Genomic DNA, 22,446 nt, shown 5'->3' with positions numbered 1-22,446 from the left:
AATGATGCCGCCCATAGTGGAAGAGTCTTCCCACCTCAATCAACCTAAGAAAACTATTCTTCTATAGGCAGACGATAGTAGATATGATAGTACATCACCTCTCAGATAAGTAGATCTCATCAAAGTGATAACTGAGGTTAACCACAATATCTTTGTTATTGTTGTTGTTGTTGGCTGCCCTGGAACTCACTCTGTAGACCAGGCTGATCTCAAACTCATAGATCTACTTACTTCTGTCTTCAGAGTGCTGAGATCAAAGGTGTGCGCTACCACTGCTTGGCTATATTCATTAATTTTAAAGGTATGATAGAAAATGGGATTTTTCCAGAGGTGAAGATGGCTTTGGTCTGGAATGCAGTCATGGGAATCTGATAGCAGCAAAGGGTAGTGAGGTGCTACTGGCAGAATGGAAGGTCTCCCACATAAGCAAGGACATGCTGCCAGGGACATATCCTAGGACCCCAGAAGAACAGGCCAAGACCCCAAGAGGTATAATATGTGTGAAGAAGGTTAAGACAAGCTGTACACAAATGATGGAGAGGGTTGGAGCTCTCTGATCATGAACAACATGAGAGGGGTCCATGGCATAAGCAGGACCTCTCAGAACTGAGGTCACACTGTGATGAACCCATGCACTGGGACATAGTATATCAGGAATCATGTGGACATGTCCCCTACCCCTGTTTCTTGGAATGTCATGAGGAAACAGCTTTTCAGCTTTGTGGCATTCGTGGTTTTCATGTTCTGGGTAGGAGAGACTTTCCTCATCTACCAGTCTGTGGGGCCAAAACAGCAGCCTTATATCTGTACCTGGAATGAAGCAGTGATTTTACAAGCACTTGAGCCAGTGGTTCATTAGGAGATTGGAGGAGCCTTCGTGGGCTTTTGTGTCCTCTAACTAGGACACCCTCACTCCTAGAGATTTAACCTTAATGAATAATTAACCTTATATTAAATGAATAATTTAACCTTAATGAATAATCCCTAATAAGATTCAGAAATAAAAGACTTTCATTCTGGCACTTTCACCGTTCAGTGCTGTCCCTTGTCCTTCTGTTCCTCGTCCCTCTGGTCCCCTCTCCTCTCCCTACACTCTGCCTTTTGCTTTCATGGTATATCTATCCATAATGTTAAGTCTAGATACTGCATATAGGAGAAAATCTGCAATATTTGTCTGTCTTTCTTCCTGTCACCTTCTTTTCCCCACTCTCCCCTCCCTTTACATGTCTCTCAACATACAGTTCTCCCTTTACTTTCATGTCATTACATACATACACATACATTCACACACACACTCACATATACACATACACTCACACATATATATATTCACATACATATACACATATACACTTATACATACATACATATATATATATATATATGCACACATACATGATACATATGTTGACTATGAGAGAAAATGTATCTGTCTTCCTGCATGTGGCTTATTTCACTCAATATTGGTGGTTCTCAACCTGTGGTTCCCAACCTCTTTGGGAGTCAAACAACCCTTTTACAACAGTATCATATCAGATGTTCTGCATAGCAGATATTTACATTATGATTCATAACAGTAAAATTACAGTTATGAAGTAGCAATGAAAATTTTATGGGACTGGAGAGATGGCTCAGTGGTTAAGAGCACTGGCTGCTCTTCCAGAGATTCTGAGTTCGGTTCCCAGCAAACACATGGTGGCTCACAGCCATCTGTAATGGAATCTGATTCTCTTTTCTGGTGTGCATAAAAAACAGAGCACTCATATACATAAAAGGAAGGAAGGAAGAAAAAAAGAAAGGAAGGCAAAGAGAGAAAGAAATTTTATGATGGGGGGGTCACCACAACATGAGGAACTACACTGTTGTATCAGTTGCAGCATTAGGAAGGTCTAGAACCCCTGCTCAATATGTTCATATCCAGTTTGATATATTTTCCTGCAAATTACATAATTTCATTGTTCTTTATAGCTACATAAAACAGAATAGTTTGGTTCCACTTGTTGGCTGCCTTGAATACTATATCCACAGTGAGTACTGTATAAGCTGTGAATATTGTATCCACTGTGTGTAGATTGTCCAGAAGCTGTTGGTATTTTAATGTTAATTCCCCAAGTAGGAATGGGTAGTCACCTGACTTCAATTGACCCTTCCCATTTTAATTAGTAAAATAAAGGAAAACCAGTAACTGAGGGGGGGGGACAGGGGGAAGTAGGAGGTCTAAGAGGTCAGAGGATGAGAGGTCAGAGGTCAGAGAGGCAGAGGAGGTGAGAGGATGGAGGTTAGAGGTCGAGGCAACATGGAGCTTCCCAAGGACCAGCTGGACCCAGGTGGGATTAAAAAGCTATGAACATTAAGGATTTTACAAGTCTAATATCTCATATAGAAGGGCAGTTTGTATCTTTGTCTATTTGATGCAATCTTGTTGTGTAGAGGATTTGTGGATTGAGAGTTGAATATATAAACCTGTATGAAAAGCTATCGGGCTGTAGAGTTGTGTTTGTGTGGGATTTTGAGGTACAAAAATACCCTGGGACAGAGGCAGAAAACCACCAAGGGAAGGAAGTTTCATGGACGAGTTGAGCCGAGGTGGCAGCTCAGACCAGGTGCCAGAGGTACGTGCGGCTCTGAACTAAAACCAGGTTTGAAGAATGAGACCTCAGGGCCTGTAAAGAGATTAACTGATTATTATTTTTTAATATTTACTACAACAACAGTGAGTACTGTATCAGCTGTGAATACTGTAGCAGCTGTGAGCACTGTATCAGCTGTGAATACTGTATCTGCTGTGAGTACTGTATCAGCTGTGAATACTGTATCTGCTGTGAGCACTGTATCAGCTGTGAGCACTGTATCAGCTGTGGGTACTGTATCAGCTGTGAATACTGTATCAGCTGTGAATACTGTATCTGCTGTGAATACTGTATCTGCTGTGAGTACTGTATCTGCTGTGAATACTGTATCTGCTGTGAATACTGTATCTGCTGTGAGTACTGTATCAGCTGTGAATACTGTATCTGCTGTGAGTACTGTATCAGCTGTGAATACTGTATCTGCTGTGAGTACTGTATCTGCTATGAGTACTGTTTCTACTGTGAGCACTGTATGTATCCACTGTGAGTACTGTATCAGCTGTGAATACTGTATCCACCGTGATTACTGTATCCACTGTGAATACTGTATCAGCTGTGAGTACTGCTTCAATAAATGTGGATGTGCCTGGATGGCTCTCTGTCGGATGTGACCTCAGCCCAGACTTGGTATGTCCAGATAATATAACAGTTGTAGTTTTAGTTTTTTTTTTTTTTTTTTTTGAGGAATCTCCATGCCGATTTCCACAGGGGCTACACAATTTACAACACTCACCAGGAAGCATGTAAACATTTCTTTTCTCCTGAAGCCTACCAGTTTGGCTGCCACTTGCTTTCTTGGTGACAGTCCTTTTGAGTTGGGTAAGATGTAATCTCAATACTCTAACATACAGTGGTGTGTGGTGTGGTGTGGTGTGTGTGTGTGTGTGTGTGTGTAAGCCAGAGGTCAACCTCAGGTGTCATTCCCTAGAAGTCCTTTATCTTATTTTTTGAGATAAGGTCTCTAACTAAAACTTGGGGCTCCCTGAGTGGACTCAGCTGCTAGCCAGCCAGCCTCGGGGAGGGGGGTCCACCCATCTCTGTCTCCCAAGGCTTTCAAACATCTACCACTGTCCCTGGCTTTTATGTGGGGATTGAACCCAAGTACGGCATGACCAGCATATCAGTGACTAGTTTTTTATTTCTGCAATACGGTTCTAATTTGCATTTACCTGAAGGCTAAGGATGCTAAAGTTTTTCCCCATACATTTATTGACCCTTTGTATTTCTTCTTTTGAGAACTGCATGCTCATTTTGTTGGCCTGTTATTGACTGGGTGCTTTGTTTTATTTTATATTTGATATTTGAGGAGTTTTAAAAATATGAAAGGGTATTTTTATTTTTATTTTCTTGCATAACATCTTAATGAATAAACCATTTGCATTTTCTCAGCTGGCAAAAAAGATACAAAGCAAAATTCCCTTGATGCTCAGAGAATCAAGAGCGCTCACCTGTCTTTGGGAGGATTCAGTTTCTTAGGATGTCATGGCCATGTGGGTACCAGTGATGCTGTCTAGTGAACACCTTGCTGAGTTGGTCTATCACAGGTGCACAGGTGCTTGCCCACAGTTTTTTTTTCTAATTTGGTTTTCAGCACTAGTTCCTGTGTACTTCATTATTATGCAAACTGTCTGGTTGAGGAGTAGGTTTGGTGTGTTCAGACAGGGTGTCCACGGAAGGGTGACAGCACACTGTTGTCCTTCTGTCAGGTGCTGAAGTGAGCTCTACTTTGCAACGGTAGTCATCTGTAGAAGAACACATAGATTTATGAAAGACACTAGATAGACCTCCATTTTGGATTAGAAATAAACGCTTTCCTCCCTGTTTGGTATTGCCAATTGCTCATTATACGGCAGCTCCATGATTCTTACCTGGTGATTTGAAAAAAGATACTGTGAAGAGAAACAGCATCTAAAATCTGTTTCTAGGCACATGGATTTTTGTTCCTTGGATGACCATCTTTTTTTAAATTTTTAAATCTGTGAGTACACTGTCACTGTCCTTAGACACACCAGAAGAGGGTATCAGATCTCATTACAGATGGTTGTGAGCCACCATGTGGTTGCTGGGAGTTGAACTCTGGCTCTCTGGAAGAGCAGTCAGTGCTCTTAACCACCAAGCCATCTCTCCAGTCCCCTGGATGGCCATCTTCCAATATTTTTGTTTTTCTTTGAGACAAGGTTTCTCTGTGTAGCCTTGACTATCCTGGAACTCTGTAGACCAAGCCAGCCTTCACTCAGAGATCTGCCTGCCTCTGCCTCCCAAGTTCTGGGGTTAAAGGCGTGTGCCACCACACCTGATTTTGAATTTTTGATTTCTAGTTTTTAATGCCTCATCTGTGTAAATGTAGTTCATAAAGACTTTTCTCTCGGTTTGTTGGATAACTCCTTGTTCACAGGTAGGTTGCTTTGCTGTGCTGACGCTTTTTAACGCAATCTCGTCTGTTAATTCTTGTTATTATTTTTGCCTGTTGATGTCTTTTGCATGATGTCTTTCTCTGGGCCTGCATTTTGAATTGTGCTCATTTAGACCCCCAGGAGAAGTGACATGAGCCCATATGCGTTCAGTCCAGAGGGCTCACCACCAACAGACCAAAGAAAGTAACAAATCCCTCCACCCCACCTTCCCAGGCCTTGCTCAGTGAACTGGTGAGTTTATTGGGGTTACTTACAAGAGCAGGGTTGACCCAACAGCAACTGCATTATGAAAAAGCTTTTCAGCCATTCTTATTATTTATACAGCCTTAGGGAGTGGCATGTAGATTTTATGTTTCAAGAACTTTCAGAGTCTGGTTGTTTATTTCCAGAGTCTTTTTTTTTCTTCTTTTTTCACTTTACATCCTGCTCACTGTCCCCCTTCTTGGCCACCCCCTGACACAATCCTACCCCTCCACTTCTCTGAGAGAGTGTCCCCCCACCCCCATATCTTTCCACCCTGGTACATCAATTCTCTGCAAGGTTAAGTGAATCTTCTCCCACTGGAGCCAGACAAGGCAGCCCAGCTAGAACATATCCCACAAACAGGCAACAGCTGCATAGCCCTGGTTAGTTTGGGAATCACTACATAGACCAGGTTGGCCTTGAATTCACAGAGATCCTCCTGCCTCTCTCTCTCTGCCTCTTTAGGGCTAGGGTTAAAAGCCTGGCTATTTCCAGAGTCTTAATAAGTTTCCTCCTGGATGGAATGTTTCAATATGAAGGGAATTGTGATACAGCATGTCACCCCTTCCTCCAGCAATAACATTCTTTCAGACACCTCTTCCTCGATGGTGCCTGAGTTTCAGATGGTGAGAGACAGGCTTGTTGTGTGACTTTTCTTTTGGAGACATGAAAAAGTGTCCGTTTACAATGGATAGAGCACCAACAACAGGTCAAAGTAACGATTCTGCCTGTCAGTCTTGCTGGTATAGAGGTTGGGGTATTTTCCTCAGTCTATGCTGAATATTGGTCCACAATGTCTTAGCAACAGAGTCTCAGGAGCTTGGCTGCTCTGTGAGTCCATTTTATACAGCACCACAGTGCAAAGAAGTGTGCTTCTGAAGTCTTAAGGAAAGGTCAACCAAAGCTAAGAATGTGTCAGAAGGCACATGAAAACCTACTACATTATTAGCTAAAAATGTAGAGTTAAAAATAAGTTTGAATGGAGGGGAACCCCGAATAGTGGATAATGCTGATCCTAGAAGTCACAAGATACTAAATAAAAACCCTAATACTAGGTGTGGATGTGGAGACCTCTCTGTGGTTGGCTAGGAAGTCCCCAGAGTTCCCGTTCTGCAAACAGTAATCGGTCATTATTATTGCTCTTGGTTTTTCCATCAAACTAGATTGTAAGGCTCTATTGCTGAAGAGACCACATGCTTCAGATGCAGCACCTGGAGACGTCACTCAGCATCTGGAAGTGCCGTCTCTGCTGGTCAGCTTTTATAATGGTGCAAGTTGCCATGAAGGTTTGTGAGAGCTACATTTCACAAAAAGTGGGCTGTCAGCTTGTTTGGTTTTGATTTTAGACTCTGTGTCATATAGTCAATGTTCTCAAACTCAGTGTGTAGCCAAGGATTGCTTTGAAAATCTGATCCCTTTGCCTCTTCATCTTAACTCATGGCTGTTCCAAATATTTGTCATGTATACTTTTGGCTACTTTCTGAAGCATCTGCAACCAGATTACTGAAAGGAATCTAATGAGTTGTTCTTTTCTTTTCTTTTAAAAAAGGAAATCTTTTACTTGCTACCTGTTTGTTCTTCCTTTTAAAAAATATTTATTTTACTTCATGAGTGCACGTGTGTTCTTGCATATATGTAAGTCCACCAAGTGCATGTCAGAAGAGGTGATGGACCCCCAGGAACTGTAGTCACAGGCAGTTATGAGTTACCAAGTGGCTTCTGGGAACTGACCCAGATTCTCTGCAAGAGTAGCAGACAGTCTTATGCAATGGGGCCTCTCTTCAGCCTTAATAAGTACAACTATTTGATAAAACTAAACTTATTCAGCAGACAAATTGGTTTTCCTTCTGATTATCAAAATGGGCTTATTTTTTAAACATACAATTATAGTTGATTTAAAAATCGACTCTGTCTGTACCACTTCAATAATTTTAAATCGTATTTATTCTTCTGCATATAATAGCACAGACAATTACTACTATTTAAAAACTCAAAAAAAAAAATAAGATAATAAATTTGGGTTTTTTTCCTCCAACAAAAATGGGAATTTTTTTTTTTTTTTAGTAAGGTAGAATTTTAATTATTTTTTCAAGTCAGTTGTTGTGGCTCATAACTCCTTAAACTATGATGGACTAACAGTAATAATTAACAGCAACTGATAGTAGTGACAGGTAACTAACCAAGTTACAACAATGGTAAAAGGAAGGGACAAAAGCTCTTCAGAAAACACTATTTAAAATATTTTCAAATGGAAATTTAAATTCAGCATAGTTGGCTCGAACAGCAGGGAGTCCATTAGTAGAGCAGTTTCAACTCTACAAAAATATAACAAATGATACAATATTGATTGCAGCAACAACAAATTAAAAACTGTCATAATATATGCAACTTAGGTTCCCCTCTGCTTGATGGAGTGGCTTCTTATCCCTTAGACAAAGACACTCTGTTCTTCAGTAGAAATATGAAGTCTTCACGTGAAAGGCACATTCTCATTGGCTTAGTTACGGTTTCACTGCTGTGAACAGACACCATGACCAAGGTAACTTTTTTTTTTTTTTTTTTTAAGATTTATTGTCTTTAGACACACCAGAAGAGGGCGTTAGATCCTATTACAGATGGTTGTGAGGCACCACATGGCTGCTGAGTATTGAACGCAGGAGTTCCAGAAGAACAATCAGTGCTCTTAACTGCTGAACCATCTCTCCAGCCCCCAAGGTAACTCTTACAAAAGAAAAAATTTAATTGGGGTTGACTTATAGTTTTAGAGGTTCAGTCCATTATCATCATGTGTGAAGCATGTCAGCATCCAGGCAGACATGGTGCTGGAGGAGCCAAGAGTTCTGTATCTCATTCCAAAGGCAGCCAGGTTGAGCCTGATTCAACCGACTTGCTAAGGTCTACATCTTTATTTTATTCAGATGCAGAACAGTTTTAGGGATGAAAGATGCCATGAAATAATCCAGAAAAATATACTGCAAAGTTACTTCTACCAAGTAACTACATGGCAGACATCACTCACAGCTCTGTAGGGCCCTCTCTGTAGGTATAAACTATATGGTGTTATTTCGCGGATTCCAAATATGTCTTTCTCAGGGGGCCATTTGAAAGAGAAAAGAAGTCCCTCCGAGATTTATCTAATTAGATGCTTTCTGGACTTGACAATCTTTTCCATTCGTACAGTTTATAATGCGATTTTTTAAATCTACCATCTTAAGCACTTTTTAAAGATTTATTTATTATTATATTTATATGAGCACACTGTAGCTGTTTTCAGAAACACCAGAAGAGGGCATCAGATTCTATTATAGATGGTTGTGAGCCACCATGTGGTTGCTGGGAATTGAACTCAGGACCTCTGGAAGAACGGTCAGTGCTCTTAACTGCTGAGCCATCTCTCCAGCATATGTAATTTGCTTTGTAGCCTAGGCTGGCCTCAAACTTTCCACCCTCTCACCTCAGACCTCTGAAAGCTGAGGTCACATGTGTAGCTAGGGTTACATGTGTTCACTATCACATCTGGCTTTTAATACTGTTTTATTTTCTTCTAACATGGCTTATAAGGCTATTATATATTTTTAACTTAAGGCTTAAGCATCTGACATTGTTTCATCTAAGACATGTTTTGACTGCCCAGGCACACTCATAGACACCCAACACACCCTGTTACTGTAATGTAAACATCATTAAAATCATATAAGGAAAAATTAGATCCAAGTCCAGATATTCATGCCCAGGACATAGCAGAGAGAGTGCTGCCAGATGTGGTGGTTGGGATGGGAATGGCCCCCATAGGCTCATATATATTTGAATACTTCATTTCCAGTTGTTGGAACTGTTTGGGAAGGATTGGGAGTGGGACCTTGTTAGAGGAGGTGTATCACTAGTGATGGGCTCTGAGTTTTAAAAATTTCATACTGTTCCAAATTAACTCTCTGTTTTGCCTTGTGGTTGTGTCTCAAGATGTAAGTACTCAGCTTCTGCTCCAATGGCGTGCTTGCTTGCTGCCGTGTTCTGCACCAGGGTGGTTGTGGGCTCTCTTAAGCCTCCAATAAACTATTTGGTTCTGGTATCTTATCTCAGCAATAGAAAAGTTACTAATACAGCAACCATCACCTGGTTTCTGCCTTCTGTGATCTCTGTAGTGATATTACTTCTGCACCTCTTAAGGCAGAGTAGCTTTAATGGTCTTCTTTCCTGAGTGAAAGGTTGGAGACCATAAAGTTGCAAAAACTGCAACCATTCAGGGGAAATCAAAAGATACCAGGTGATATCTAGGTATCTGAGAGGACTAAGCTCAGAGCCAGGCTGACTCCATGACAGGATACAAGGTGAAGATTTGGGAGACTAGGCCTAGGTTTCTGTTTCCCAGAAACGAGAACCCAGACCCAGGAAACTGTGGTCAGCCAACCACAGCCATGGGCGACTAATCTGAGGACACCTTGTCATTTGGCCTGAAGTAAGAATCAGTAGCTAAAATAAATAAGTCTATTATTTAGGTCTCCAGAGCCTAACCAATTATAGAATTAGTCAGACTCCTAGAGACAGAGTTAACCAATCAAGGCAAAAGGGCACATATGCGTCCTTGGAATTCCCCTGACAATTAAAAGCTGGGCCTTTGAGCTCAATAGGTGTCTCTATTTCCAACTGGGATATCATTCTCTAGTAATCTTGGACTCTAAAATATGTATACATGTAAGTATGTATGTATGTATGTATGTATGTATGTATGTATGTGTGGGGCGCCGCCCACACATTCCCACGCATTCGCCATTACAAGATGGCGCTGATATCCGGCTGTGGAGCGCCGCCCACACATTCCCACGCATTCGCCATTACAAGATGGCGCTGATATCCGGCTGTGGAGCGCCGCCCACACATTCCCACGCATTCGCCATTACAAGATGGCGCTGATATCTGGCTGGAGTTAGCAGTAAACAAGCCATGTGCGCACACGCTGGGTAACTTTTCCGCCTCATGAGTTCCGCCTCTTCCGTGGCGTCATAGGGCCTGCTGAGTCTCAACCAATCAGGGGGCTCCGCGTCCAAGGCAAGGACTGATCCCTTTATAAGGGGGCGGGCTGGATAGCTCCTCTCTTCTTCTTCCTCCCTTCCTCTCTTCTTCCTCTCTTCTTCCTCTCTTTCTCTCTCGTTGGTTTTCGGCCGTCTCGTGGAGCTTGTTCGTCCTGTTCGTCTTCTTGGATTTCTTGGTTTTCTCCGTCTTTTTCGTCATGTGAAGCAAGTACCGGTTTTCCAGAGCAATAAAGTTTACCGCAGAAGGATTCTATTTCGTGTGCCGCGTCGTTCTTGCAGGCGAGACGGTTGCGCGGGACATGTATGCACGTATCTATCTATCTATCTATACATATGCAGGTGATAAGCAGTGAACTTAATAGGAGAAAATGTCATTCTTCCACCAGATTCTCAGATTGAACTTGAAGATGTTATAGAACATGCCAACCTTCACCTTCAGCACTTCTCAAGAGAAAAAGGAGAGGGAGGGACCATTTGTAACTGCTGTATAGCCCGAGTAAACTGAGCCTGCATTATTATCTAATCCCCTAAGTCTTCTTATTTCCAAGGACTGAATGAAGATGGGCTAGAAGGCCCTTGTGACTAAACTGGCTAAAACTGGTTGGATCCAAGATGGCTACCTGAATTGTAATAAACCTCAAATGCTTAGAATTGAAGAATGAACCAGGTGAAGAAAGAAACTGTTAGTGATTGGGAGGGAAAATCCCATCCAAGCCCCTGTGGCTAAACTCCCTAATCAGTAGGAGGTAAAATTCAAAATAAACATTAAAATAAATAAATGTTAAAACACTCAAAAATATTAAAGATAAATACATCTTTTAAACTACTTTAATGAAGTAAATATTATTGGGCAGAGCACCCTTGCAACATGTAACAAAATAACGTTCCATATTGTCACCAAGGGGAAAAACCTAAATAAACCTAATGACTTTATTTACTCTTAGCTGATTCAAAAATCACGAGTTTTATAGGTCACAAAGATGGATCAAAACATCCTTCGTCTCCCACTAACATTGCTTTTGATAACACCTCTGATGTGTGGATTGAGATGATAGCAGTTGCCTAGGTTACCTTTCAGTAACTCAAGGCTGTTTGTGATGAAAATACCAAATGTTCACTTGGACCTTCAAGCAAAAGCAGCTAAATGGGATAAAACACTCCCTCCTTATAGTGTGTCTGTCTCATCAGCTGGCCTAACCAGTGGGTGAGATTCTACTTAGCTTTTCATGTAAACATGTTGATCATTTGAGAAATGTTTTGTCCCAAACTCTAAATCACGGTTAACCTGACCTAGTCTTCCTTAGTCTGTTTCTCTTTCCTTCAAAGGTTAAAGGTAACTACTAGACATTGCAAATGAAAACACCAAACTCTAAAAGCATCAGAAAGAGGTAGCCCTGAGTTCCTGGGAGACCTCCACCCATTTCTAGAAAAGATATGAATATTCCTCATCTTTATCTGCAAGTCTCATTCCTTCAGTATCCGTGTCCTGTGTCTGTAACCTGTCAGTTTCCTAAAGGAGGAGGAGGAGGAAGAGGAGGAAGAGAAGGAGGAGGAAGAGAAGGAGGAAGAAGAGGAGGAGGAAGAAGAGGAACAGGGGGAGGGAGAGGAGGAGAAGGAGGAGGAAGAGGAGGAGAAGGAGGAGGAAGAGGAGAAGATTTCTGAGAAAGGGTCTTACTATGTAGGTCTGGCTGTCCTGGAAATCATTATGTAGACCAGGCTAGCCCCCAACTCCAGAGACCTACCTGCCTCTGCTTTCTATGGTGGTATTAAAAGTGTGTGCCACCTCACCCTGCTGTGATTGACTTGTGAGCAAAGCTCATGTTCCTCTATTCTTCAGCCACTGCCCTAACATTCACGTTTCAAATAATGCCCCCCCCCAACCTCACCCCCTTGTGGGAAGAGTTTTCTGACTGAGTAAATCTTGGCTAGTTTTATGTCAATTTAACACAAGCTTTATCAGAAGGGAGGGAACCTCAGTTGAGACAATGCTCCCATAAGATCCCACTTTAGGGCACTTTCTTAATTAGTGATTAATGGGAAAGTTCAGTCCAATATGGGTGGGGCCATCCCTGGGCTGGTGGTCCTGGGTTCAATAAGAAAACAGGCTGAGCAAGCCATGGGGAGCAAGGCAGTAAGCAGCAGTTGGCTCCTGCCTCCAGGTTCCTGCCCTGTCTGAGTTTCTGCCCCAACTTCCTTCAACAATTCACTATGATGTAGAAATGTAAGCCTAGCAGACCTTTTCCTCCCCAAGTTGTTTTTGTTTTTGTTTTCCCTTTCTGGTCGTGATGCTTAATCATGTCCTACTCTAAGTAGGAAAATGCCCGAAAGACTTAACAATAGCCAAAATACAATTTCGGTGATGAAGAAAAACCTTAAAAGAATTTCTAAATTAAGCTCCTCCCTCCCCCCCCCCCCGCCTTCTTCCTCTCTCTCTCCAGTAAAATAAGACCATTGGGTGGCTCCTGAGGTACATCGGATAGGACTGTGGCTGACAAGGCAAAACCACAGGGTTAGTAAAATCATGTACAAAGAGTTCCTGCAAATTAGTCAATAGAGACAAACAATCAAACAGGTGAAGGACACAAGAAGATTAACACATAAGAAGCTGGGCGTGGTGGCGCACATGCCTGTAATTACAGAGCTCAGGAGACTGAGGCCAGAGAGTTGTGAGTTTGAACAAGGCTGGTATAGTGGTTTGAATGAAAATGGCCCCCCATAGGCTCATATCCCCAGCAGTCAGAACTGTTTGAGAAGGATTAGGAGGTGGGGCCTGTTGGAGAAGGTGTGTCACTAAGGTGAGATTTGAGGGCTTTAAAAATGGCTTTCTGGCTTCTGTATGTGGGTCACAGAGGTGAGCTCTCAGCTGTTCTTGCTGCTGTTTCCTCCCTCTTCGGTGATGGACTCTCACCCTCTGGAACCATAAGTCCAGTTAAATGTTTTCTTTTGTAAGTTGCTGAAGGTGTTTTTTATTACAGCAATAAAAAAGTAACTAAGGCAATGGGACTACCTAGTGGTTCCTGAGAAGGAAGATATAAATGCTGCCCATTATACACAGGAGAGCTTACTTCACTTCAGTAATCATCAGGGGGAAGGTGAAAAAACTATCATTATTATTCAGATAGACACAGGTTACATTAAATACAAAGCTGGACAGTGGTGGCACACATCTTTGATCACAGATAGCACTTGGGAGGTAGAGGTCTACAAAGTGAGTTTCAGATTTCAGGACAGCCAGGGCTACACAGAGAAACCAATCAACCAAAACTAAACCAAACCAACTAACTAAAGGGGGAAAAAAAAAGCAAAAAATCCCCAAACCCCCAACCAACCAACCAAAACCCAAATCAACCCAACCAAAACACACACACACACACACACACACACAACCCAAAACAACCGAACAACCCCCCAAACAACAACAACAACAGAAACCCAACTGAGAGAGCATGCATGGCTTGCATTTACTGTGTGTATGATTGGCAATGGTATACTATTTATTTATTTGACAATAAAAATCAATCTAGAACCTCAGACATTCTAGTTAAGTGCTCTTCTATTGACCTTGATCCCCCAGCCCAAGCAGGGTACGAATGGATACAATCTTTCTAAAGGACATTTTACCAATTCCTATCAATGTTTAAAATAGGCATTGTCTTTCATCCCACACTAATTCATTTGTTTACTCAACAATTTTTTTCTGGTTGCTGGAGACAAGGTATCTCTGGGTAGCCCCTGTATGTTCTATAACATGCTCTGTAGACCAGGCTGGCCTCAAACTCTAAAGATTTATCTGTTTCTGCCTCCCCAGTGCTGGGATTCAAGGCGTGCACCACCACCCGCAGCTACTCAACAAATGTTAACTGAATACTTTAAATAAAGATGTATTTATTTTTATATATGTGTATGAGTGTTTTGCCTGAATGTCTGTTAAAGTACCAATGACTGTGGAGGCCACAAGAGGACATCCCCCAGAATTTGGGTTACAGGCAGTTGTGAGCTGCCATCTTGGTCCCTCTGCAAGAACAAGTGTTCTTAACCACTATGCAATCTTCCTAGGCCCTACAACACATATTATGCACCATTTATTTGACCTTAGTGCCAAGTAAATAAATAAATAGTACACCATTACCAGTCATTTACATAGTAGTGCTCTGTGGTGTGCATAGCTCTCAGGACTAACTGTATTTACCTTCTTCCTTTTGTTTTGTTAGGCTTTTGTTTTGCTTTTTGGGGGTTGAGTTTTGGGATTTCTTTTTGTTTGTTTTTGTTTTGTTTGTTTGTTTGTGAGACAGGGTTTCTCTGTGTAGTAGCCCTGGCTGTCCTAGAACTTGCTCTGTATACCAGGCTAGCCTCAAGCTCAGAGATCTACCTGATCTCTAGCCTCAACCTCCTATGTGCTAGGATTAAAGGCGAGAGGAACCACTTTCAATCTGGATCTTCTGAGGTGGGAAAATGCAGCTTTAATCCAGATCTTTTGTTGTGGGAAGAACCAACTTAGTCTGAGCCTCGCTTTCTGCTGGAAACCTATATAAAGGACAGAGAAGGAGAGTGCTTTTGATCTTTGCCTGCTCTCATTTTTGCTAGAAGTCTATTCCTTCGCTGGCATTAGAGCCTGCTTCATTGGGATTCTGGCACATACCGAAGGCCAGCTGAGACACCCAGCCTGGAACAACTGCTGTATTCTTGGACCGTTCACTGATAGACAGCCATTGTTGGACTAGTTGGACCACAGTCATTCTAATGAATCCCCTTTATGTATCCATGCGTACATGCATGCATACACACATAATACATTTCTTAAGTTCTGTTCCTTGTGAATTTGTACTTAAACATTAGAGATTGTCAATTAGAATGTAGGTTAGTCCCTCCTTCCCTTCATCTTTCTCCCTCCCTCTCTCTCTCCCTCCCTTCCTTCCTTTTTTTTTTTCTTCATTTCTTGAAACAGAGTCTCCCTCTTTTCTCCTGGTTGGCCTCCAATTGGTGGCCAGTCTTCCAAGTGGCAGAGACTACAGCCACTCACCACCAGATGGAAATGTTTCTAATAGTAATATGAGTTATAGAAAATTCCCATGGTTTTCGGAGAGACAGCTCGGTGGTAAGAATGCATACTTTTGCAGAAGACCCAGATCAAGTCTCAGTACTTACACTGGATGGCTTACAACCACCTATAAAGCCAGCTTCTAGGGGATTTACCCTATACTCATGTGTACATACCCCTAGACAGACAGACAGACAGACACATCTATGCACAAGTCAAAAATAAAAATATCAAATAATTTAAAATAAAGAATATTCACATGATTCATTTGAGGAAAAGCTCCTTTAACAAATGGTGCCAGGGAAGCTGGACACTTACATGTAGAAAGTTGAAACTACATTCCCATCTTTTACGGACAAAATCAATTCAAAATATAGCAAAACCATCAGAGAAAAATGCAGGGAAAACACTCCAAGATGCCCTTAAGTGTAGGCAAGAACTTTCTGGATACAACTCCAACAGGTTGGTAAAAAATGGGAGCTGATAAATGGTGTCAGGTATGGGACTCACGACTTTAAACTCAGCCCTCCGGAGAGAGAGGGGTTAAGAGCACTTGCTGGACAGCCATGAGGACCTGAATTCTGATTCCACCATCCAAGCTGGGCGTGGTCTCTCATAGACTGAAACACTAGAGCCATGGGCACAAGGATCACTGGTTGCCAGACTGGTGTGTGTGTTTGGTGGGGGTTGGGGGAGGCAGGCAGGTCATTCCAGGGTCACTGAGAACTCCCCTGCAGAGGGATAAGACAGAGGGCTGGAGGAGACCTGCTCTGGCCTCTGTGAACTTGTGGGTGTGCACACCTGAATACGTGAACACCCACCCCAGGTAGCAACCAAACAAAATTAAGTTGCACATTGATTTAATCAAATTTACAATCCATCTGCACAGCCAGCGGGTAGTGGCACACATCTTTAATCTCAGCAGTTAAGAGGCGGGGACTGGTGGATCTCTGTGATTTCGAGGCCACCCTGGTCTACAGAACAAGTTCCAAGCCAGACAGGGCTACAGAATAAGGGGTTTCAAAAAAAAAAAAAAAAAAGAAAGAAAGAAAGAAAAGCTTTTGCATAAAAAGGAGAACAGAGTGTGATACTCACCTGAAAGTCATTTGACAGGGGGTTACTATCGGGAATATACATGTAAGAACCCCAGAGCGCTGTACCCCCCAGCCCTCCCTCCCAACCTCTCACCCCATCCCCCAGCTTGGTCTGCTCCTCTAGTTCACCTCTGATAATGGCTACAGCAAAAGTACTGAACTTGGTGGTGGTGGGACCTCTCTCTATGAGAAGAAAACAAAAGAAGTCTGTGGATTGTTAGATAATCCAGGAAGAGCCCTCCTGCAGTCCAAGGACTAAATCCCAGCAGGAAATGCATTGAGAAAGAACCAGTTGGAAGGCAAAGCTGCAATCTCCAAGAAGATCGCCAGCTGCATCTTTCAGCAGTAGAAGCAGGTAGAAAAGCTGCCTTCACCGGGAAATTTGGGGAGACTGCTTTCATTGCACTCCAATCTGAAATGATTCCAATCGAATGGGTCTCCTGAAGAATAGCAGCTGAATCTTCTCTCAAACGGAACCCTGGTGTAGAGGAGGGGAATACGTTTTATCCACCCAAAGTGGAGACGTTCTTCAAGGATGATGCCAATAATGATCCACGGTGGTCTGAGGAGCAACTCATCGCTGCAAAGTTTTGTGTTGCTGGACTTGTTACAGGGCAGACTGAAGTGGACATCGTGAGTCATGCCACACAAGCTATTTGTGAAATTCTGGAGAAATCCTGGCTGCCCCAGAACTGTACTCTGGTTGATAGGAAGATTGAATTTGGCGTTGATGTGACCACCAAAGAGATTGTTCTTGCTAATGTCATAGATAATGATTCCCGGAGACGATAGCCATCTGAAGATCGTAGCCAGCAGAAAGACAAACAGTCTTACCGTGATCTCAAAGAAGTAACTCCGGAAGGACTCCAGATGGTAAAGAAAAGCTCTGAGCGGGTTGCAGACTGAGTTGAGTTGCTTCTCAAGTCAGACGGTCCGTGCAGGGGAGTAGTGCTGATGGGTTCGACCTCTGACCTTGGTCACTGTGAAAAAAAAAGGTGGGATTCCGTGTGAACTCAGAGTAACATCCACACATGAAGGACCAGAAGACACTTTGAGGATGAAAGCAGAATCTGAAGATGGTGGCATACCTACTGTATTGTCGCAGCGGCAGGCAGAAGCCATGGACTGGGCCCAGTGATGTCTGGTAATACTGATTATCTGGTTATCGGCTGTCCCCCAATCTGGGGTGCTCAGGATGTGTGGTCATCTCTTTAACTGCCCAGTGGTCTTGGCTGTTCAACTACACTTTCTCCAGAAGGGTCAGCTCAGTTTGCCGCTCAGATATTTGGGTTGAATAACCATTTGGTTGTGGGCCAAACTTCAAGCAAGCATATTGAACACGTAAATATCCTTAAAGCAGGCTGATAAGAAAATCAGAGAGTGCAATTTGTAATAAAGCAATTTAACTTGCAGGAGAAAAAGTTACATATTCCTAGTTTGGATTTAAAGAAAAAAAAAATCAAGCACAGTGATTTCATATCAGAGAAAACAATTCCATTTATTAATGAGCAAATGGTCCTCAATGTCTATGAGTTGGTACATTGTCAGTGGATATTATTAAGATTTTCTAGCTCTACGTAGTGATATGTCTCTGTAACCTTGGCACTCCAGAAGCTGAGGCAGCAGGATCACTAAATTCAAGGCCAGCCTGGACTGTGTATTGAGACCCTGTATTTGCTAGGGAGGGGATCTTTATAGTTAGTAAAATTGGCACAACGCTGCTAAATTACATCTCACCCTCTGTATAGTCGTTGTTGGGTAAATATGGAACTGGAGCAAGGTGTCTGTGGTTCAACAACCAGTGTGTCTCTCTTACAGAAGACCTGAGGTCGATTCCCAGCATCCATGAAGATTGCCTCACAATAACCTTTAACCCAAGAGGATCTGACCCCATTTACCTGTTCTCAAATTCTATTAAATTCCCCCACCCAACACACAATTTAAAAAAATAAACTTTTTTTAAAGAGAAAAAGAAAAAGAAAAAGAAAAAAAGAACCCCAAGCTGAGAGCACACTGACTTCTCTTAATTCTGAACCAGAATCACAAATGTCTTCCAGTTCCAAGGGATCTACTGCCCTCTCCTGGTGTCTGTCGGCATTGCATGCATGTGGTGCACAGACAAAAAAGGCAGGAAAACACATAAATATTTTGCCAGCCAAACATTAGGTGTAGAGAGCGGCCAAATTGGAGCGCTCCATCAGGTCCCTCCCCTCGGAGCTCTGGAAAGTCCGTGGGAGAGGAGAAGTAAGAACTGTAAGAGCCAGAGGGGTCAAGGGTACCAGGAGAACATGGCCTACAGGTTCATAGCGATGCACACAGACTGAAGTGACATTCTAGCGGCCTACACGGGGGCTGCACTAGGTCCTCCGCATATACACTATGGTTGTTATCTCGGTGTTCTGGTACTCCTAACAGTGGGAGTGGGGCAGTCTCTGACCTTTTAGCCTGCCTTTGGGACCTTTCCCTCCTTCTGGGTTTCCTCGACAGCCTTGGTATGAGGGTTTATGTCCAGTCTTATGCATCTTGTTATGCTGTGTTCAGCAGACATCTCTTTTTTTTCTGAAGGGAAATTTCAAAGGAGGAGTAGATCTGGGGGAGAGGGGAGGTGTGGAGAACTGGGAGAAGTGCAGGAAGGGAAGGCTGTAATAGGGATGTACTGTATGAGAGAAGAGGAGGAGGAAGAGGAAGAAGAAGAAGAAGAAGAAGAAGAAGAAGGAGGAGGAGGAGGAGGAAGAGGAGGAGGAGGAGGAGGAGGAGGAGGAGGAGGAAAGAAGAAGAAGAAGGAGGAGGAGGAGGAGGAGGAGGAGGAGGAACTTTAAGCTGAACAGACAGTTCTCAATGGCAGATAAATGCCAGAATAAAATTTCAACCTCTTCAGCCACTAGGGAACCACAAATCCATCAGTTGGGTGGAAGAGGCAGAAGACCAAGGTTATCCTCAGCTATGGGAGATTCAAGGGTAGCTTGAATTATGTGAGTCAATCTCTCTCTCTCTCTCTCTCTCTCTCTCTCTCTCTCTCTCTCTCTCACGCACACACACACACACACACACACACTCACACCACCATCACTCACCAGTTCAAGAAAACAACACATTCTGGTGAGGAAGAGGAGGAAGGAAGGGTGCAAGTCTACCCTTAGATACTACCAGAAAGGAATGTAAGTTAGTCTAGTTTTTACTGAAATCCACACAAAGGTGTTTCAGAAAGTAATAGCACAACTATTAAGTGATTCAGCTACGCTACTCTTGAGCACACACTGCTGAAAGGAGCAGTGGAAGGGCTGCTGGGAACCCGCGTGCACTGTGGCACTGCTCCCAGGAGCTAAGTCAAGGCATCTGGGTGTCATCAAGTAAGGATGGTGAAAGAAAATTAGGTGGATATTCAGAATGAGTGTATTCAGCCATGACAAAGAACAAAAGCATGTCACAGACAGGAATCGGAACTGGAGGTCATCATGTTTAGTGAAATAAGGCAGATCCGGAACACAAGGGTCACAAAGGTTCTTGAATATGTAGAATTTAGGTTTTTTTTTTTTTTTCTCAAGCCATAAAAGCCATTGTCGGAATTGGGAAGAGAAAGGGGACCAGTGTGTAGGGAAAGCAAAAGACAGGAGAAGGTGGTAGATGTGAATGTAACTGAAGTACGTTATTTACAGAGAGCTGGGTGTGGTTCATGCTCATAGGCCCAGAACTTGGAGAACTGAGGAAGGAGGATGCTGGTGAGTCTAGAGTAGGATTTATAGTGAGATTGAGGGGTTGGCGGCAGGCAGGAGCTGGGTGCGGTGGTGGGGAATCTTTTAATACCAGTATTCAAGAAGCAGAAGCAGGAAGAATGTTAACCCCAGCCAATGAGAGTGAAGCAGGAAGAATGTTAACCCCAGCCAATGAGAGTGAAGATCATTACCCAGATTCTTTTAGTTGAGCTAAGCAAGCTCATATTAGTTCCCCCCACCAACTGCAAGAATAGGGGATTTTCACTTTTTTTTTTTGTTGTTGTTATGTAGAAACTTGCCAAAATATTTCAAAATTATTTGGCAGAACATCTTATCAGGGTGGCAGTTAGGGTATAGGGTGTGGAACATGTCAAACTTCAGAAAATAGGTCAAGACACAGTCAAACCCAAGCCTTACAGAAAACAGGAGTGAACTTATTTGACCTTGTAATAAGATAGATTTTAGTCTTAAGATGGAGTCAGGCTGGTTCATCAATTGCTGCGAGTTTGAGGTCAGCCTAGCCTACACCGAGAGTCTTTGTATCAAAATACCTACAAAATAAAATTCTTCCTCCCTGCACCTCTCTCTCTCTCTCTCTCTCTCTCTCTCTCTCTCTCTTCCTCCCTGCACACCTCTTTCTCTCTCTCTCTCTCTCTCTCTCTCTCTCTCTCTCACACACACACACACACACACACACACATACAAATAATAATAATTGACATTAAAGGAAGTAAAAAATAAGAACCAGGATTTAGCTCACTTGGTCAAATGCCTACCTAGTGTGCATGAGGCCCTGGATTTCATCCCCAGCTGGGTGTGATGGCACAGGCCTGGGATCCCAGCACTTGGAGGTAGAGGTGGGAGACTTAGGAGTCTAATGCTGTTCTTAACTACATAGAGAGCTCACCAGGAGAGGCTACCTTGACTTTAGGGGTGTGTGTGTGTGTGTGTGTGTGTGTGGCAACAAGCCTGTCCAGCAGAACTGAAAGTCTGTGCAAAGGCCTTGGACTGGGGAAAGATGTTGCTGGAGGAAGAAAAGAAGGCTAGTTTAGCCCAAGACTAGGGGAAGACACAAAATAACCCCTAAACAACCGCAAAAAATGAAACAAAACAAACAAACAAAAAGCAGAGGAAGAAAGGAGAAGTTGTACTTGTATATGTTGAGGTCACTCAGGTCATAGAGATTCTAGGTTGTATAAGAGAATTTTCTTATCTTTGGAAGCCACTGAAGGACTCTAGGCTGGGAATGACTAGCTGTGGTGGCTCCAACCTGTAAGGCCAGCCTTTGATCTTGTGAGCCTGAGGCAGGAAGGTTGCCACAAGTCTGAGGCCACCCTGTCAAAAAGCAAAAATCAACAGAACTAAGAACTGATTTGTATCAAAAAAGCCTAACTTGGCTTTTGTGTGGAGTGTTGACTACAGAGGGAGAAGATAAGGCAATGGAAAGGCCTTTGAAAGCGATAGATAACTTCTTTGACAGTGAAATGAGCCAATTCAAGCCAGATTAGATTATATGAAAGGCAGGCTTCACTAGCCCCAAGGATTGAGGCCAGGGGAGATGCCATGGGGAGAGGGGATGGAGAAGAGAAAGAGAGGGTGCTGAGAAACTAGGGAAGGAGAAGAAGGAGGAGAAGAGAGCCCAAAATGTCCAGGAAAGAGAGAGAAAGTTCAGGGTTGGGAATAGGGTATGCCAGGTAGGCACTGAGAGATGCTGGGAAAACCAGGAGGCCAGGTCTGTTTTGATATGTAAAATATGCACCTCAGTCCCCCCCCCCCCCCCCATTGAACCAAACATAAAAGTTCTAAGAGTTCAAGAGAAAAAGGATGCTGATACAGACATGACTGGATTTAGAAACAGAAATGGAAAAAATTTAACCCTGTTTGGGGTGTTTGCGTTGTGTGTGCTTTTTCTTGTTTTAACAAGTGCTCAGGATTGAACACTGGGACTCCCTCATGTTAAGTAAACTCTCTACTACAGAGCCCCCAGCCCAAGTTAAAGTATTTTGGAAGCAGAATCTTAGGACTTGAGAATTGAATAGAAAACCGAGAACATATAAGGCTATTGAATCGAAATCTAACAATCGTTTAGTGCAGTTATTAGGGTGTTGGCTAGCACATAAGGGAAACCTGGTGTAGCAAAATTCAAGGATGCAAATGATTAACTCTTGGCACAGCCAGTGAAATTGCCATTTCCACAGTATACAAGTAAAAAAAAAAAACAAAAACCAACAGCAAAGCCTACTCTTGCAAAAACAATGTTTATGTTTGTGTGTAGACTAATGTA

At 42.8% G+C, this 22,446-nt stretch overlaps 1 pseudogene across 1 annotated transcript; it reads left to right on the top strand.

The window, feature by feature from the left end:
* Nucleotides 1-16,586: 16,586 nt before the first annotated feature.
* On the top strand, nucleotides 16,587-17,842 carry LOC308426742 (bifunctional phosphoribosylaminoimidazole carboxylase/phosphoribosylaminoimidazole succinocarboxamide synthetase-like; annotated as a pseudogene). Its single transcript has one exon. The product of its transcript is annotated as a bifunctional phosphoribosylaminoimidazole carboxylase/phosphoribosylaminoimidazole succinocarboxamide synthetase-like (transcript).
* Nucleotides 17,843-22,446: the final 4,604 nt, after the last annotated feature.

This window comes from Micromys minutus (genome assembly GCF_963924665.1).
Source record: "Micromys minutus genome assembly, chromosome: 10".
In the NCBI taxonomy this organism is placed as follows: domain Eukaryota; kingdom Metazoa; phylum Chordata; class Mammalia; order Rodentia; family Muridae; genus Micromys; species Micromys minutus.
Note: the sequence above shows the minus strand (reverse complement) of the source record. Positions and strands in the feature narration are given on the sequence as shown.